The sequence below is a fragment of the Grammomys surdaster genome, unplaced genomic scaffold, assembly GCF_004785775.1.
Source record: "Grammomys surdaster isolate TR1022 unplaced genomic scaffold, NIH_TR_1.0 170, whole genome shotgun sequence".
NCBI lineage: Eukaryota > Metazoa > Chordata > Mammalia > Rodentia > Muridae > Grammomys > Grammomys surdaster.
The window spans coordinates 18,097,137-18,117,139 of NW_021604618.1; the positions used below are offsets into that span (position 1 = coordinate 18,097,137).

Below are 20,003 nucleotides of genomic sequence, written 5' to 3' on the forward strand. Positions count from 1 at the left end.
TGTTCCCATCAATTACCACCAAGGCCTTTTTGTGCAATTAGAGGGGTGGTTAATTTACTGTAAGTAAAGTTGCTACCTGTCTAGGGATTAACTGAACCAGGTTAGAAGTCACAGACTTTTGAGTTTGGTTTCAAAGCAGGAGTTGATTTCTTAACTCTCCACTGCTGTTTTGGTAGCAGTTTCTGGATTAGTTTGTGATCTTGGTGACAGTAGGTGTTTTCTTGGTTCTGATTCTCAAGGCTGTATAAACTATGCTGGATAAAATGATGTGTCACTGGAAAATCCTGAGCAATAGATGATTTGCGCTTGGTACCATTGGCAGTTAACTGGAAGGGTCTTTTGCTGTCTCCATTGTTCACTGTCTGTCAGTACTCAGATGACTAGAAACTGGCCAGGATTGTGTCGGTCGATAGCTGATAGATACCTCAGGAAAATAAAACCTGCAGGAAAATTAATGCTGTACCTCACAGGAAGAATATAAAGATGTAATTTTACAATATTTAAAGTTAGCTATGGAGAATAGCAAATTCACTAAAGATTAATCGTTGTTAAGTTAAAACGGTTTTCAGTGTAGTATGTGCCATGAAGTGTCTTACTTCCTGTGACCCAATGTCCGTGGGAGTACATTCCATCTGGATCTTCATTTCTCTGGAAAAAAAAAAAGGATCAAAGGATCACAACCAACTTTTTTGAGATTAATTGGTCTTCCCTTATTCTTTTTATTTTATTTGTAGGTAATGTATTTGTTTTTAATTTTTACTTTTAGTTTTTGTGTCTTACTGTGTACTCTAGGCTGACTTGAACCAAGCTGACCTGGAACTCACAGAGATTTGTCTCCGTCTGCCTCCTGAGTGCTGCGATTAAAGGCATGCACCACCTCTGCCTGGCTAAAGTTTTTATTATCTAGCATGTTTTTGTAGATTGTTTTTTATTTTAGACAATATGTTAAATATTAAAAAGTACTTGGCAAGCAATTTCTTGAATATAATTTAAAGAGTTAGTTTAGTGTTATCGTATTTTATTTTTAATTTTATCTTTTAAATTTATGCATATAAATATAACTTGATCATGTCATCTAAACTAAATAATATTTTGATATGAGTTGTTAGTAAATTGCTATTAATTAAAGACATACAGATCAAAAAAGCATGCTCTTGAAAAATAATTGAAACTATACTGAACCAGGGCTCATCAACTTGAAAGGAGAAAACCTGAACTGAGCTTCATTGTTTTAAAGTTGTGAGCTTTTATAGGTTTTAAACATGTGGTTGTGAGTGAACCCTACAAGGTGAGCATTGGGTAGAGTCCCATCCCTTTCCTAGGCCACATGTCTAGGGATTCAGAAAGGCCAAGAAGTCTGGTCCTTGCCTCTGTTTTACTACAGTGTTCATGCCAGGGATCTGGGCAAGTTGCTTCCTCTCTTGGAGTTTTCATTTGTCTTTGTGAAGAATGCAGTGGAGATCACATGAGATACGCAAAAACTTTCCAGAAGGCTTTAGTGCCATGGTGATGCCCTACTAGTCTGGAGGCTGGCGTCCTCCCAGAGCTCCGAAAGGAAGCTTTCTACAGACTCTGGGAAGGAAGTTAAATAAGTGAAGTGGAAACTTCTTCACCTAACTTCTGACTCAGTTTAGAAATGTGACTTTTCTGAGAAGGGTTTGCAAAACTTGGCTGAGTATTAACTCAGGTGACTTAAAGACTAAGATATGTTACTGTGTGGTTTGTAAGTACTTCTAAAAAATGGGTCACAAGCATTAGGTAATGTGGGAAACTTTCAATTAGAAAGCAGATCTTTGCATTGAAGACAAAGCAGGAGACAACTGCCTTGGAGCACAGGTATAGTTGTTTGTTGAAATGATGCTTTATGAAAATAAGGGGCACATGGACAGCCACTTGGAATTGTGTCGTGAAGAAGCATCTAACTGCTTGCCCCTCTGTCATTTTACTTCTTTTAAGTGACTTAAGGAAGGTAGACTCTGAAATTGTGCTTTTATGAATCATTTCAACTATGTAATGTAAGGAGTCTGAGTTTGTGGTTCTCTCGGCCCTTTATCTGACTGCAGTTAGTGATTTGTCTCCTTTGGATGACTAATAATGTTCTGACTTTTGTGCTATTTACTTTAGGGAAAAAAGGAATAGCTTTCTTTCACATTAATTTTTTTTTAACCACACTCAATACACATGTAATTCTGAGGTGTGATGTGTATGCTTGCCTGTACTTTATGTGTAGGGATAGTCAGAACATATGAAGTCTAGATTTTAGTTAGATTTTTATCTTGTATTAGGGAAAAATATCTGCCTTTTTTATGGCCACTCCCTCAAGAAATTAAATGTCCACAAAATTGGTGACCTGTTTTTAAGAGGACTTGTAATGTCTTCCTAAATGAGAAATCATTCCAGCAGTACCTAATATTGGCAATTTTCTTCTGTCTGCTTTTAGAACTTATTGGCCAACCAGGTCAGACATTATTAAAGTTCAAAGGGCCCAGAGGGAAAAGTAATGGTTTTGTGCTACTATGAATTTTAAATGTTGCCATTTTCTCCTGTTACAGCATCATCTGTTCTCACATGCCACTAAAAATGTATAGAAGTTTTACACTAAATTCAAGGTCAAGGTTACAAGAGTCAAGATGCTTCTTGCTCATTCTTGTAGATGTTTGCTATCCACATTATCAGCAATCCACCATGTAGCAAGACCCCTTTCACATTTTACAGAACTTGCTCTGAAGATAGCAGGATTTGTTTGCTGGGGGCAGGGTGGTGGTAGTTTGCTTATCACTTCTTGGAAATGCATATACAGCTTTAGTCAGAGAATCTGTTCTCACAGAACACAACAGCTTCAGTCTATACTGACACAGACAGACTGGAGTCCTTTAGTTCTGGCATGCTGTGTTTGGTACTTAGCAGATGTAATGCTCTCTCATTTTTTTCTCATTTCTGAGGATTGAACTCAGGCCCTTGCATATGCTGGGCAGGCAGTACACATAGTACTGTTGGAAGATAAAACTCTTGAGAAGGCATGAACGCACACATGCACATGGGTCTATTCTCCAGCACATAAACATTTGTTGGATTACTGAGGGGAACGTGCTGCATTTTATTTAGCAAACTGAATCTCTGTGTTGTAGATCAGAGTGTGACTGGACACACCCCGGTTCCCACTACTTCCTAAGCTGTTTCAAAGCGCATGCCTCACTGAAACTGATGGCTAGTGATTTGTACAGTCTTTCTGTGAGGTTAGCACTTTGCAGCACCTCAGCTCTCTTTTCTGGCTTTGCATTTCTGACTGAATTAAGAGGCAGATGTGGCTGGCTTTCATTGGCTCCCTTACATCTCTCTGGAAACTGTTCACAAAGATTTCAGTTTTGGTGAAGTAACTAACTTTGATAGAGAGGTGAGGTCACATCTACCCCTTTCAGAGCATCTGTAGTCATAGTCTGGCCATAAGCATCTTTTCACCTACAAAATCTTATCAATTTCTGATATCTTTTCTTCAAAAGAAAGTTGTTTGCTATGAACCTTGTGATATTATTATCATTTCTTTCAAGTGCCAACGAAGGCCACCTTATACTAGGTTTTCTTCCCCTGTTTTTGGTTTGGCCAAAACTTCTGGGCATTAAAAGTTTTATGACAGCAAACAATGTGTTTATGTTTGTGAAGCTTAAAATTTAATTGATTGTCATCTCAGTTCCAAAGCAGAGCCTTCTCTGTAGTGGTGGCTTCTGCTGTGTGCTCACATGCAGTCGTCATGAGTGTTTATTCTCCAACTGGGAGTGGAAAGGCTTCTTTGTTTTCCCATAAAATAGATGTGTGTTTATTTTGAGGCTGTATGAATGTGAAAGAGAGGGGAAAGATGATTCTTTATTAAGTCATCACTTTGAGAGTTACCCTTGAGCAAGGCAGATGTAAAGTGAAAGACTTTGCTTTAAGGATCAAGTATCTAATGGCAAAACAGATGAAGAAAAAAAAGTAGTTTGAAATTGAAATTCACCCCCCCCAGACTTATTCATGGCCTCCTTAAATCCATAAGTCTGAAGGATTTTATAAGCTCATTATTAAAAAGTTTTTCTTTTACTTTGCTATATTGTATGTTGTGTATGTATGTATATATGTATGTACTTGCCTGTACATGTGTTCTTGTACACACACATACACTTTTGCTTACCATGTGTAGAGATCAGAGGACAACCATATCACAAGAGTTGATTCTCCCTCCATCATGTGCGTCCCAGGGATTAGACTCAGGTGACCAGGCAGAAAGAAGTCTTTACTCACTGAGCCATCTCACTAGCCCTCAGGAAGTCTTGGGCCAAATCCTTCTGAGTCTATCTGGCTCAGCTGCACACTTTTATTCTCTCTTATTTCAACATCTGAAGAAAAGACCCTTGAATCCCTTAAATGTGTATATTCTAGAATATTCTAGAAATTTTCTGTTTTTCCAGGAAGGGGTTGTTCTTCCTCTGACTTTCTTCCCGGGTCATTGTATAATTGACATATACTCCAGCCTAATGCTGTCATTTTGTAAATTCTCAGGTACCTTTTGTATTTTTATTCTAAAGGAAATGCTAAGGCAATTGTATTTTCAATGTCTCAACTGAGTGTAATATTGGTTGGAAAGTTCTAAAGAAACCATCAATGTAGGGAAATGACAGAGTAGAAAATGCAGGAGAGGGGCATGAGCCCCTTCCTTCACAGTTGGGAATGTGGACCTAGCTGTCTGTGGAGGACATAGCACAAGCTGAGCTGTAAGGAGCTAGCCAAAGAACTTGAAATCCCAGCACTGAGTTGTAGACACCCCAGTCTTAGATTCTGGTCATGTGCTGTATTGTCTGTCTTCATTTTCTAACCTGCTTATAGGACTATCAATGTGATCCATCTATACCCAACATTACTATTAGAATATAAAGTATATAGAATTATAATTTATTGTTTTTATATTTGAAAAAATGACTACTTTTGTAATTTTTTTTCTAGAAGGTCGGATTCATGTTATCTCTTTGAAACTGTAAGAAGGGTAATACTTGATGTAAAAGTTAGGGAAAGCTTTGATTGGCTTATCAAAGAAATTCAAGGTTTTGTTTTGTGTTTCAAGGGCTTTTAATGGAATAATTTGGTCTAAGAATTCATGATGAAGTAACATCCTTTGTTGTGCTATATTTAGAGAGGCCATAAATTAGCCTTAGGGTGAAGATACTTTTTCCATTTTCAGTTGCCATAGTCCATTGAAATGTTAATAAAAGTACTTAGAATTGTATGTGTATAAAACCTGAGAAATATGTGAGAAAAGAAAGTCCATTGTTTATTTCTTCTATCATGTGTCACTTGCTTTTAATCTCTTATGATTGTGTTTACACTAAGAATTGACTTCCCTGTATGTTCTGTGATGGAAAGAGTTGATAGTCAAAGTATGTTTTCTTGTAATTTCTTTTACTGTTACATATCAGGTGAAGGTAGATGGAACGGAGTTTTCCTCAGTAAAATGGAGTGGAGTTGATGGAAGAGAAGACAGGTGATTAGACCTGCCTGCAAATCCTTCTCTTCTCTGTGGTATATAGTAGATTGGGAAAAAGCAAAGCAGGTGTTTTACAGGCAGGCATGCCAGGATGGGGTCCAGGGGACAGTGTTCACAGCAACCCAGCCTCAGCAAAAATTTCTATCCTAGGAGGAATGGTAGGGACAGGTTCTTAGCAGTGACAGCTTTCTTCAGTAAAAGCTAGAGGACATTTGCACATTTTTTTTTCTTCAGTAGCCTATGGGCCTACATTTAAATAAATTCATGAAAAACCTAAGGGAGGTTGCTCATGCCTGCAATCACAGCACTCCAGTTTTAGAGGCAGAAGGATCACAGTCATTCTGTATACAGGGAGTTAAAGCCCAGCCTGGCATACATAAGGCCCTCTCTTAAAGCAACAAACTACAACAGCCAAGCACCAAACTAAATCAGCCCATCAACAAACAAACAAACAAACAAACAAAGAAATACAAGGGAGTTGACTGTAAATAGACTTGCCATGAAACACTAGAATATTTACCCAAAGCGACTAACTAGTGTTCCTCCTGATCTCTGGCTCTCAGTCTTTCTGTCCCTTTCTCTGTGAGGGCCTGTGAGCCAAATAGGGAGTGGGTGTGATAGAGATGCCCCATTTGTAGCTGAACACTCCACAATCTCTTATCCTTTGCAGTTTAACTTGTGAGGTTTGACCACTATCTACTGGACAAAGAAACTTTGACAGCTGCACTAATCTATGGATGTAAAGAATCTGGAGGCGGCTTGACACTGTGTCTATTTAGCAAAATAATAGTAGCAGGTTCACCCCTGGGGCCAGTAAGCTCAACCATGGGTTGGTTAATGGCTGGATTTCCCATTAGAAGTTAATGGTAAGACCCTGTTGCTGAAGACACCACACACATGTCACATGGAGAAATGTAGTCATGACTGACAAGGAAGCTTCCTCCTGCTGAATACCTCTTATAGTGCTGGAAGGTGCCATGCAGGGGTGCTGGTGGTGGAAGGGGTCATCGACAGTCTTATCCCGGTATGAATGGGTGAACTGCCATAATGACCAGCTGTGAGGAAAATTTAAGAAGGCCGCCGTGGCGGGTCCCACATTACGGAAGAGGTCCTATGGTTCCAGCGGCCTGAGGGCCTTGGTGGCGCCAGGCCCCAATAACACGAGGAAGTCTTTGGTTCCAAAAAGGGTTATTGTCATGGTGGATAGTAGATGGATCTAGGCATACCCTCCAAAAACTCAGGGCAGTCCCGAGTTATATAGGGAGGGAGAAAGGGGGAGGATTGGGGGAGGATCTGGGGGAGGAATGTTTAATTTGCTCTGCCCTCTGGCCTTCATTAGTATGTAAATCCCTAGGGCCTGAGGCCTATAGCCTGGCCTATGTGACTCTATGGAGATGTGACTGCTTTTCAGGATCCTGGATGATGGGAGGGACCGAACTCCTGCCGGTTCTCACGCAGAATTCCACACAGCAGAGTCTGCAGAGTCTCGGGGTTCTAGGCGCCTGCTCAACCATGACCCAGGATACCCTTACGCAGTCCCACAACCAGCGGGGCAAAATATGCCTATGGGTGCAATACTGGCATGAATGTTATAGAGGTGACCAACCAGTGGCTTTCTGGTTAGATTCAAACCTTTAAAAACAAACAAAAAAAGTTGTATCATCTCCTTTAGATCTTGAGGTCATGCTTGTGAGTTCTTGTTTACTTAAAGCTGTAGTGTCAATGTAACTTTCTGTTTCTTCTAGTTCTAATTATAATGCAAGCTACATTTGTTTACATTAAATAGTTGCCTGTTGCCTTTACTGGAGATAATTTCAGACCGGCCAAGGTGAACTTTTTTCTTTCCTATTCTATATTTTTGTAGTTCTGAGGATCAAACTTGGGTTCTTATACATGCATGAATAGTTTTGTTTCTCTGAACTCCCTCCATCTTTCAAGTGGTGAATTTGAATGGTGAAAATGTCTTTGTGTGTAGAATCTATCCCTTGAAAGTTACATTTGGGATGAGGAGTTGTAAGGCTTAGAACTCTAGTCAGGACTCTGGAGGCTGCTGGATCTGGAGTCCTAAGGGAGCGTTCGTGTGACCTGGCATTTTGGTAATGAAATCTCTGAAAACCTGTGTTCTGTTCCTTTAGAAACTATCATAAGCTTTATTCTTAGTAAATACTCTTTTGCTGAAACTGGATTGAGGAGATTTAAGGACTCCTTTGCAACTGCAGTCCTGTGATATATTGGTGTACTGGTTGTGGAAAGTGATTTGTCATTTGGAGGCAGTGATTAAGAGCTGAGAGCCCAAAGCCAAGCTGCTTGTTTACATTTTGGCTGTGCTCATTTGGATCAAATACTTGACTCCTTCTCAGTTTCTTAAATAATGGCACTGTTTTTATTATCACAGCGATGGCTAAGTGAACCCGAGCCTGGTTCCTAATGAGCTCTACCCATGTTACTGTATTCATCCTCAAAAGCATCATGGCAGTATGTCTCCTGAGGAGACAGACATCTTTTATTGGAATTCAACTGAAATGGGGAAGAGTTAACATACAGGAATGGTCTAGCAAAGTTAACATTGAGCAACATCTGTTTGTGTAGTGCAGTCTTGATGACTGAACTTTTTATATCTGCTTATCCTCTGGTGTCCTGAAGACACATGGCGAAGTAGGTGAAGCATTTCTAACAGCGCTAAAATAGATCTGTTGGAGTCAATATAAGTGCTGAGAGTACCTGCCAAGAGGATCTGATTGTGAATCAAGAATAAAAGGCTGTGGTATGATTTAAATTTTTGTTTCATAAGGGAAAGCCTTAATGCGTCTGAAGACATTCCATTTATTGTTCTACCATTGGCAGCATTTATTATTAACGTGCATGGTTGTAGAATAATTATAGTCTATATCATGGGGATGTTTTTAGAGAAGATTGAAAATCTGCACTTCTTTCAAGGTAATATAGCAAGGGAAACAGGGAACCTGTTGAGGTTTCAGATGCTTCGCCTGACCTCCTAATAGTACTGTGGAGGCTTTAGAAGCCCTGCAAATTCTGAAAGGTGCTTTTATGTTAATTGCTGTATTTCCTTGTTAATGAAAAGCAAGAACATGGTTAATTGGGGTTGGATTTGGGAGAGAGCCTAAAAGAAATACTATTATTACTATTATATTAAAATAAAATTTATTTGAGATGAAAATAGTCAAGATGATACTGGTTATATCTATGTATTTAATAAATTATAACAACTGTGAAAACCAGCCAAATTGTATTTATCAATTTTATATGATATTTTTGTAATCTATTAAATGTATTAAAGAGAGAAATATACATACTGTACACAAAAAGAGACAGGAAAAACTTAAGTGCTGGTCTTAGTTAGGGTTTCTATTGCTGCAGCAAAATATCATGACCAAAAGGTAAGTTGGGGAGGAAAGGGTTTATTCAGCTTACACTTCCACCTTGCTGTTTCTTCACCAACAAAAGTCAGGATGGGAACTCAAGCAGAGCAGGAACTGGGAGGCAGGAACTGATGCAGAGGCCATGGAGGGGTGCTGCTTACTGGCTTCCTCCTCATGGCTTACTCAGCCTGCTTTCTTATAGAACTCAGGATTACCAGCCCAGGGGTCGCACTACCCAAAATGGGTTGTACCCTTCCCCATTGATCACTAATTAAGAAAATGCCTTGTAGCTGGATCTCATAGAGGAGTTTTCTCAACTGAGGCTCCTTCGTCTTTCGTGAATCTAGCTTGTGTCAAGTTGACATAAAGCCAGCCAGTCCAGAGGCTTTAAGATACTTTGAACTTATTCTGTGAAGAGGTTGGAAAGAAACTTTTTTACACATGGATTGACAAAGTTGTGGCTACACAACTAAACTCACTTCTGAAGGTCTTTCCCTTATGAGAACAAAGTGGATTCAGTGACTGCAATTCTTGAAGAAGTTTGTTAATGGAGCGAAAGTTCTTTTGAATGGAAAGATGCACTTAAGATATCTGAAGTGTAAGCAAACCTGGGGACTACTAGAAAATCAGATGAAAATGAGAAACATCATAGAATAGAAGCAGTTGGGTTCCTAAAACCCAGTGTAGGTGTAACAAAGAGGATGGTGGTTCAAGTTGGTCCTCTATGTATACACATCCTGAGTTAAATTTAAGAGACAGCCTAGTTCAGCTCTAGAACTTAAAGAATTAATTAGCCAGCTGAAAATATTGGCAGAGACAGTGATTAATCACTCATCCTCACAGTATGGCCTATTGTGTAAGGCCGTAGCTCATCATAGTCTTCTTTGCCTACTGTAATGAAATCCATTAGACTGAGTAATTGAAATCATAGAAACTTGGTTTCTTACAAGTTCAGAGGCTGTGAATCTGAGGTTTGGATGCAAGGGTGATTCAGTTGTGGTGAGGGCCCTCTTGCAGACGTGTACATGGCTCCCTTCTCCATGGCCTCTTCAGTGAGTATGCCTGGAGCTCCTCCTTGTTTTGTTTTCTTATTTAGCCACCATTCTATCATGATTTCCTACCTGTGACTTCCTTTAGGGTGAGTTGAGGATAGTCTGTGGATGATTCTTTGGGATCATCTGTGGTCATGACTAGAATCCTGTTTCTTTTTTTATGCCAATGTTGCCACTAGTTTTTAACATTTTTCTTTTCTGTTTACAGTTATTCTTATTTATGTAAAATCATAAATATGCATTTCAAAGCAGATTCCAGTGAGCCAAAAATATTCTCTAAAATCACCTTTAGTCCTTTTCTGTTCCCCTATGCCCAACACCTAGGAACTCTTGGTCTGCTAGCTGATGTGTGTGTATCTCCCCATCACAGAACACCATAATCCAGCCAAATTAGCCTTTTGAGTTGCTTCTTCTAATTACAGCCATACATTTGAGACTTATCCATGAAGTTGTATGCATTATTGTAGAGTACTAGTCTTTGTGTAAAGGCGTAAGTTTCCTTATCCTTTCCCTGTGGTGTCTGTGCTGCTTTCAGTATATAAAACTGTTACACAATTGTGTACAGGGCTGTGAAAGCCAGGAGTGTGTCAGACTGGATTGTGTTCAGAGTCACTCACACTTGGCTTTAATAAGATCTGAGGAGTTTGGGACTTGGTAGATGTTGAGTTAATGCTACAATGGGTTGAGACTTAGTGGGACATTGGGCTGGGTGAATATATTTTGTATGTGGGACAGATGTGAAACTCTGGATCAGGGGTAGATAATGGCAGGCTAAAAACCAGTTCCCTTAAACATGTGAGGTTTTAAACTATGGAACCTATAAATGTCATAGAGATTTAGGGGTCTTTACTAATGTAACTTAAGGATTACATTAACTTAAGCGTTTTAGTGCGAAAGGAAAGTATCCTGAGCGATTGTATAAGGTGGGCCCTATATGGAGTGACTGTATCCTTGGAAATGGGAGACAGAGGGAGGTTTTCCATCCCACACATAGAAGACAATGTAAAGGTGGAACAGAGATATCTGAAGATCTTTCTCATGAAAATTGTCCTGACACAGCCACTCGTTAAGGAATGCATGTAGTCACCAGTGGCTAAAAGAGACAGAGAATGGATTCTTGTCTAGAAAATCAATTTTGGGCTAATGTTAACTTTAGACTTTTGGCCCCCTGAATTATAAGAATGAATTTCTATTAAGTTTGTGTTAATTTTTCAAGGCAGCCAAAAGAAACCAGTATTTGGCTATAGGATTTTGTTTGTTTATACGTTTTGTTTTTTGCTCTTGTATAAGATTAAAGCTGAAGGACTGGAAGTGTAGCTCAGTGGTAACAGGCTGACTTCTCACCAGAAGGTCCTAGGTTTCATTTCATATATGCATGTATACACACACTTAACATTATATATGCATACACACACACACACACACACACACACTGGTAAAAACAAAAATGCTGAGAAAGTAAAATTAAATCATTTGAGGGCATTTTAAAAGCAACTGTGTTTGAAAACCCAGTTGTAGTAGATGGGAATTTTTTTCTTTGTAGCACTGAATGGTAATGGTAATGTCTAAAACACTAACAAGGCTTTTGGTGCCATGGTTAGATTCAAGGCTTCTGCTTAAGGGAAGGTAAAGGGGTGGGATGCAATACAACCATATTATTGGCTAGAAGTAGACACTAGTCTCATAAATGACATTCATAACATGAGCTACCTGCTGAATTTGCTGAACATTATTAGAGACGAGATTTTTTATTACTAATAAAAGTTGAAAACTTGTTCTCTAGTACTTTTGTGTTCTCTAGTATCTTTGTGTTTTAAACCTATCCTTTGCAAATGCCTTTCTGAAGCCAAATTCATGTTAAGAACAAGACCAACTCTGTTTTACTTAACATTGGGCCACCATGATAAAAATCTTGTGAACTAAACTCATGATTCAGTTTGCAGCTGTGAGAAGGAGGTGAGGGAGCAGGAACTTCCTACAACATCAGACATGCTGGGATCGTTTCCTGTGACTGCCTAGTTCAAGAAAGAAAGTCCCTTAAAAGAAAAACCAATACTTGACGGGCTACGGATGTAGTTCAGTCAGTAGAATGCTTACCTAATATGCTCAAAGCCCCAAGGTTCATCCCATGCATGAAGCACATAGCACACCTGTAACCATGTAAGCATGTAGCACAGTGTTGCACACCTGTAACCTTGGCATTTAAGAAATAGAGGCAGGAGGATCAGGAGTTGAATGTCATCCTCTACATAGTGTGTTCAAGGCCTGTTCTCCATGAGATCTCACCTCAAACACATGAACAAACCAGAAGAACAAACAACTCAATGTTTGAATTGGAATTGTGAATTGGACTAATTTCTTGCTTTATTTATCAACATATCCATATTTATGCATATAACTGTTCTAAGTCAGTTATTTAGGTGAATATCTAGTTGGTTTTTAATTAAATATATGGTTTATTCTTATATTAGAAAAATAAGGTAGCCAGGCAGTGGTGGCACACGCCTTTAATCCCAGCACTTGGGAGGCAGAGTCAGGTGGATTTCTGAGTTCGAGGCCAGTCATCTACAGAGTGAGTTCCAGGACAGCCAGGGCTACACAGAGAAACCCTGTCTCAAAAAATCAAAAAAAGAAAGAAAGAAAGAAAGAAAGAAAGAAAGAGAGAGAGGGAGGGAGGGAGGGAGGGAGGGAGGGAGGGAGGGCAAGAGAGAGAGAGAGAGAGAGAGAGAGAAGATAAGGTAACCTGGGGGATTCTGTGGTTTCTGAGTGATGTTATTGTGGCATTTTCTCTATGAGGTCATTGCGTTGTTTTAGAGAAAGTGGTACTATATAACCAGTGCTGGATGGTGGGAGCTATTTTCTATTTTCTCACCCTGTGGTCTGAATTATTTTGTTTCCTAGAAGTCTTAACAAACAATTTAATGGCTCTGATTCTTTGCCTAAAACAAAACTTTTAAGTTCAGCCTACATGGAAGGACCAATTTCAGTGTGACTACTGGTCAGTATTAGGACTTAGGCACCATTTTCTGACAAACTGGTAGTCAAACCTGGGACTAATGTGTGAGGGCAATGTGTGAGGCAGCAGGTGTGTGAGTTTGCGGCCACTGTGGGTTACATAGAGACACTTGGCTTCCAAACAGCACAAACCATCAGTATTGAAAAGAGGACTGTAACAAATCTCACTCTCAGAGAAGAATCAGTAGAGTCATAAGATTTCAAGATGGAAATAAATTTTAAGGAAATCTTATTTACAGAATATGAAACAAAGATCACAAAATATTGCCATTTCTATTTAAATTTTCAACACCTATTCAGGTGCAGTTTCCCTCATTGGTACTTTTTAAGAAACATATAACTCTTCTTTTTTCTTATGATGCTAGGGATGAAATCCAGGGGTTCACCTCAGGCACGTGTCTTCCGTTGCATAGTATTCTAGTGCCAACACATCTGCCTCTGATGCTCGTTTCTGTTCAGTGAGTGTTTGTGGGATACATACGGTGTGTACCAGAAATTTATGAAGGTATTCTTAAGAACTGAAAACATTCCTAAATCAAGGAAAAATTATACATACCCTAGAAAAATAATGACTTGCACAACTGTGAGATCATATTACAATTGTGTGTTGATACTGTGAGATGGAAATAATTCATATTATTGAAACTGCCATAGAGGAAAAAATAGCTTTGACCTTATACTCATTTTTAATCTTGATTTTTCTTGAGATACATACTACAAGCTTCAGCAATCTAAAATAGCACACGATTAATTCAGTAGTTTGTAGTAGATTCATGTAGTCAAGTAGTCCTTACCACGACCTAATTTTAGAGCATTTTTTTTTTCTACAAAGAAACATCATACTCCTTAGTAAATAGCCCATCTCCTGCAGACAGCTCTGGCGACCACTAATGCACTTTTGGTTGCTGTGGGTTTTCTTATTCTGAACAGTTCATATAAATGGATCCAGTAGTGACTTGTCTGACCTTTGTGATCAGAGGTTTTTTGTTTGTTTGTTTGTTTGACTGTACAATGTTTATAAGCTTTACTATGTTAGAGTATAGATAAATGCTTAATTTTCTATCGGGATATCCTTATATAAAGATGTACTATATCTCAAGTATCTATCATCTACTGATAGGCCTGTGTGTTGTTTGTACCTTGTGTCTGTTATGGACAGTGCAGCCTTAAACAGTGTGTGTGGGTGGGGTTTGGTGATGACACAGGTTCTGTTCTTGGTGTATCTCAAAGGGTACTATTGCAGGGTCATGTTGTAATTCTGTGTTTAATGATTTTAATTTATTATTATTATTACTATTATTATTTGGGGGAGGGGTGTCGCATGTATGCATGAGTGCTATGGCACATAGACATTAGAGGAGTCATTTATTTCCAGAGTTATTTCTCTCCTTTGTGGATTCTAGGGATCAACTCAAAGGCCAACAAAGTTTTCTAAAAATATCTGCACCATTTTCAACCTGCTGTCTGTGAGCAAAGGTTCTTGTTTCCCTACATCCTTGCCAACACTTGTTAATTTGTGTGGTTTTTCATTACAGTCACTCCAGCCAGTGTGGGATAGTCCTTTACAGTGGGGCTAGTTTGCTTTCTCCTAATGCACTGTCTCCGTGTCTCCTGGGAGATGTGTCTATTCAAGCTCTCCTCCCATCCTAAAATTGAATCTGTGTGTTTTTCTCCCATGTATTTTTACTAAATATGAATGGATAGCATAGAAGAAGTTCACTGGCTATGTTTTTCCTCATTCCAGTATAAATATCTATTTTCACATAATGTGAATATTTATGACTTATAGTATGAATTCTTTTTTTCCTATAGAATAGACTATTACAACAAATTTTCTAGGAAAGAGAGTACATTTTTTCACTGATTTATACCGTAGGAAAGGATTTTTTTTTAAAATAAAACCATAAACCATTGAATGACAGTGTATGATAAAACCATACTTTTCCAAGGCACAAAATTATTTCCCCATAAAATCTATAATCATACTCAACATATAAAGGCCTACAAATCCTGACATATCAATTTGAATATGTAGCTGTTTATCACATGAGTTGAGAACCTTCAGCACAGTGCCAGCTGAAAGCTCTAGTCATAGCTATAAGAAGAGGATTCAGTCATTAAGAAAGAGTTGCTTTTGATGGTGACAAATGCAAACTTGGAGGTTTGGGAACAGTTGTTGTTACAAGTTATGTTCTAGTGTCTTCTTCCTTGTTTGTATTTCCAAGTTAATTTGTGTACATTGACATGTACATTATGATTACTGACATCATTGACCTGTACTGAAATTTCATCACATTTTCATATTCCTAGCTAAGATGACATCATGAAGTATTATCCCATTAGGTTCCACGTGTAATGCAACTTAGGTTTTCTTTAACTCAGCTAATGTAAAAGGATTCTTAGTGTGTCCTTGACCAAATTACTTCACCTTGAAGTCTTTAGCTTGTGTCTTTTTGTAAAGGGAAAAGGTTGACTTTAATCTGAAAATGTCCCACCTTCTATCCAGAAGTGGCTAGAGTTAGTAGTGACAGCATGTTATGTAAAAGCCTTCTGTATCCTGTTATTACCTTAGAGTAGAAGTTTTCTAAAGACATCAAAGAGGGATGAGTATTGTGGACTTCAGAACAAGTTTGGTCATTTAGAGCAATGTGGCATTTCAGCTGCACATGAGTTTGAAAGCTGAAGAGAGTTGTTAGAAGGAAGGCCACAATGAAATGTGAAATGTGTCCTCAAGTGCCCACCTTGTAACAACTTGTTAGTTGGAGTATCATCCTGTAGGCAACAGACAATTACAAGGGATTTTGAAACTGAGAGAGTATTATAAACAAAATGTCTCTGAAGAACATTGGTGGTATTAGACACTGTGTCAGAAGCTCTGTGTGTAGGAGAAAAGGGAAGTGAATTGGGAAACTACTCTGCCGTGTAAGAGTGGGCAGACATGAAACACACACACACACACATACACACACACACACACATGAATCAACAAGATGTGGTGAGATGTCTCAGCCTGGGGGAAAGGCATGAGTTTAGAATGATCAAGGCATTTCTAGCTCATGTTTTTGCATTTATGAAACAAAAATATGAAGGAAGTAGGGATTGCATGCATGGTTGTAGAAAAGGAAATGGATGGTCAGTTTGATTGAGAGATATCTGTGACCATATGGGAGAAAATCTGTATTAGTAAATATAATTAAGACCAAGTTTGCTCTAACCAACATCCTCCATCCCTGTACATTTCTCTGTGTGTTTACATATTTGGGAGCTGTGGAGTAGTTTTTGGGAGCACAGCAAGATGCTCTTTCAGCTGGACTAATGTGTCAGATGAAAGGGGGAAATGGCTTCAGAGAACTCTCAGGAAACTCAGGAAAGTAGCAAAATGAAAGAAAAGTAGAGGGAAGGCTCAATCAGATTCCAGAGGAAGAAAGATGTCCTCAGTGAAGAAGCGCAGTCTAAGGAGCAATGCTAGAGGTTTGGTAGGAGAGCACTGTGCTGAGCTTAGCTTATGGCACATTTCCCCTGAGCTCCTTTGTTGAACACCTGGGCCCTTGCTGGTGGCTACTTTAGAAGGCCTGGAAAGCTCAAGAGATGGGACCTTGTTGGAGGCAGGAGGTCAGTAAGCTATGCCTGGTCTCCATCCCCTTCCCCTCTGCTTCTCGACTTGTGAAGTGAAGCACCTTCTTTCTACATGTACCTTGTACTCTCAAGTTCTATGCAAGCACAGGGGCCAAGCAAGCACTGAGCAAACCTTAGAAGCTGAGCCTAAATCACTTCCACCTTAGGCTGTTTTCTTAGGTGCTTTGGTCAGAGCTACTCAAAAGTAAGGAAGCAGATGGTTTTGATATTTCGTGATAAGGAGTCTATGACTTCTGTGTCCAACGAGGGATGGAACGGAAGTCAGATTGCCTCGAGGTAGGTGAGGTAGTTGAGGTAGAGGCTTAAGGGGATTTATAGAACCAAAGGCCTGTTAGAGCAAAGATGTCTAGTTTGGAAAGAAGTGGTAAACAGCCTGACACTGACCTGCTCCCTTTAATCCCAACAATAGTCAGGGGGTTGGGAGGAGCGGGAGCGACTGAGAGAGAGACTTTGATTTTTAAAAGAAGAAGGTGAGGATTAGCCAGAGGAGAGAAATAACTAGAAGAAAATTGAATTTCATCCAGTAAGGGTAATAGTGTAGTATAAATATTGTTACACAAGGGCTGCCATCAGATCTCACTGTTATGTTAACCTTTTTGTTCGCAATAAAATGACTACCATTTAATTCAAAACTTCTCATAGAGTAGTTTAATCTGATTAAAGATGTCATTGCAGGAAGAAAAGTTGAAAATTAAAAAGATGGCTGGTAAACATTTTCCATTAATTTATTATTTATATAATTTGTTAAGTTATCAGAGTTTCTTAGGAGAGAAATGACCAGGAGTCTAGACTGGCTGGCATAATTAAGTACCCGTCACCCAGGCTTCTATTCTTTATCTGATTTATGTTATGGCTTGTTCTGAAAAGTTAATACTTAAATTTAATTAGGAAGGTAAAAGGTATAGATACTAAGACTGTAATTAATTGAAACATTTAGAATAGGAGGCTTTAGAGCAGAGAGAATCCTGGGGATCGATTTATCTAACGGCTCCTCAGTTCTGTCCTTGTGTTTACCTACTTAGTTTCCTTATAAAATGTATCTCGAGATATAAATGTCTAGAGATAATATAAGGAGGCTCTTCATCTCCTGTTTGCTTTAGATATTTTTATGTTCATAGAAAGGAAGCATTTTAACACTCTCTGCATTACCTTTTCCCACTAGATTTTCAAACAAAAGATGAACTATTATGAGTATAATTGATGCCAGCTCTTTCTCCCACTCCCTTCATGTGAGGTAGCCAGGGTTTAGCAGACTGCTACAGTCTCACCTTTCTTGTACTGCATCCAGTCCGTGAAAAATAAATGGTGATATTTTGTGGTTTTATACTTTGTATAGCTCATATAAAATGTAGATGAACTTCTGTAGCATAGTAAAAACTTTTAAAAAATTTGTTCATATTGATAATCTGCTAATGTAAGTTCTCTACTTTCTGGTCTTTAGAAAGTGTTAAGTATTCTTAGGAGTGTGTTCTTTCATATTTGAAAATAAATGTGCCATGCTCTGCCTTAAGACTGCACAATTGTCCTGCATAGTATAATTTGTTAGGATTCTGTACAGTAGCTCAATTCAAGTCCCTTTAAATCTAATATCTAGGAAACAGTTTGGGTTTCTTCTGATTATCGAGTTTGCCATTGTTATTGCTCAGTGTTGCATATTCCATCATTATTCCATATTTTCTAGATGTTACATATGTCACAAAGATGTTAAATAGTGAAGAAAACATTTTTAGGGGGCTACCCTTGAAATCCATAAATTGTAATTCGGTTACTCTTTGGTCAGATATAGTCTAGTCATGTCCCAAGCAGTACTTTTGATAGCATCATAGGACCATTGGACAGAGTTTCGAGGCAGCAGAGATTAGAGGAACACTTATGGGCATCTCAAGCTTTGGGGTGGGACCATAAACACACAACACCACAAGAGTAAATGTGAGCTGAAAACAGTGAACTGCACCTATGTTTAATGTAGATGAGTCACTTTCATAGACATGTTAGATGAGGAACTAACTCCCACACACAAAAATACATACTGCATAGGACATTTCTTGTAATATTGACCAATTACCAAGTTGGCAATACCAGCTTCTAGAACACATACTTGTCATGGTAAGCTAAAAGAAATCAAAGAACAGAAGGATAACCATTTCTTATCTGGAAAAGATAATCTTTGTGTAGGTGCCCCTCGGAGTGCTGAAGGTATTGACCTAAGTGGTTACTTGGTTTTCTTTCATCTTTTAAAAAAAATATTAATTTGTTATGATGCATATTTATTCCATGTGGTATTTCTTTGCTTTATTCACAATAGTGGTGTAGATACATGTGGCTACCTTTTATAAGGGAATATTACAAAAACATGTTTTACCACTCAAAATTTTTAGATATTCCATTTGTGTATATCCACACAAATCCATTTTCTTTGGACGCAGAATGAGCACGGGCAGGTTGTGGACTGGATGGCTGTCAACAGTGGGCTCTAGATTTTATACAGAATGTGTTTTTTATAAGTGGAAAACTCTTCATTAAACGCTGTCTTATAAGATTAGCACCTTAGAAGCATGTTTACCATTTGTACATGAGATGGTAAGTTATGAAATGGAAATAACATTTGAGGACAAGACACATGTACGGTCTCAGAAACAGCCCAGGCAGTAGTGGTAGATTTTTATTCCCCACCTTATCTGAAAGCCTAATTGTATATTTTAAATTAATGTTTCTTCTTGTATTTCTTCATCCTTGAAATAAGACAAATAGCAGGTGAAGTTGGAGGGTAACCAGTTAACCTCTCAGAACTGGACACTAGGCAGACTGGACTTTACTCTTGCCATGGTGTGAATTCCATGCAGGAAACTGCTTGCAAAGGAACTCGTTCTAACTTTGAAAATACTTCTGAGTGGAGACTCCACAGCCAATGCTGCAGGAGGAGATCTAGTCACTGCCCACCCACTGCCCTCTAGTAGAGTAATCCATAAACTACTGCACCTATTCTACCTACAGAGGGAATCCTCACAGCCTTCCTGGCCCTTTGTGAGACTGGTGGCTTGTGTGCCTTCCCAGACTTTACCTCCAGGACCTCTGAGCATCAGCACACTGCGGAAGGTTCAGGAAGAAGATCCTGGGTCAGTGCCCGAGGTTGCACCAAGGCTCCTTTCCTGGTTTTTCTCATTTGCACTTGGTCAGGTTCTTTATTCCTTGGTAAATCAACACATTAGAATAGAGGATTGACAGGCAATCCTATTTAATAGGATCACTTATTTCCAAAGCTATGTTTTATTTGACAAAACCAAAGCATTCTGGGAACCAGTCTTCCTTATTGTAACATGAGTTGTGTTAGAGAGAGAGAGAGAGAGAGAGAGAGAGAGAGAGAGAGAGAGAGAGAGAGAGATTGAGAGAGAGAGAGAGAGAGAGAGA

At 38.9% G+C, this 20,003-nt stretch overlaps 1 protein-coding gene across 4 annotated transcripts in view; it reads left to right on the forward strand.

Annotated features, from left to right (window-relative positions):
- CUNH15orf41 (chromosome unknown C15orf41 homolog) overlaps positions 1-20,003 on the forward strand; it is a 197,977-nt gene that overhangs the window by 26,032 nt on the left and 151,942 nt on the right. The gene's annotated exons all lie outside the window — the stretch shown is intronic.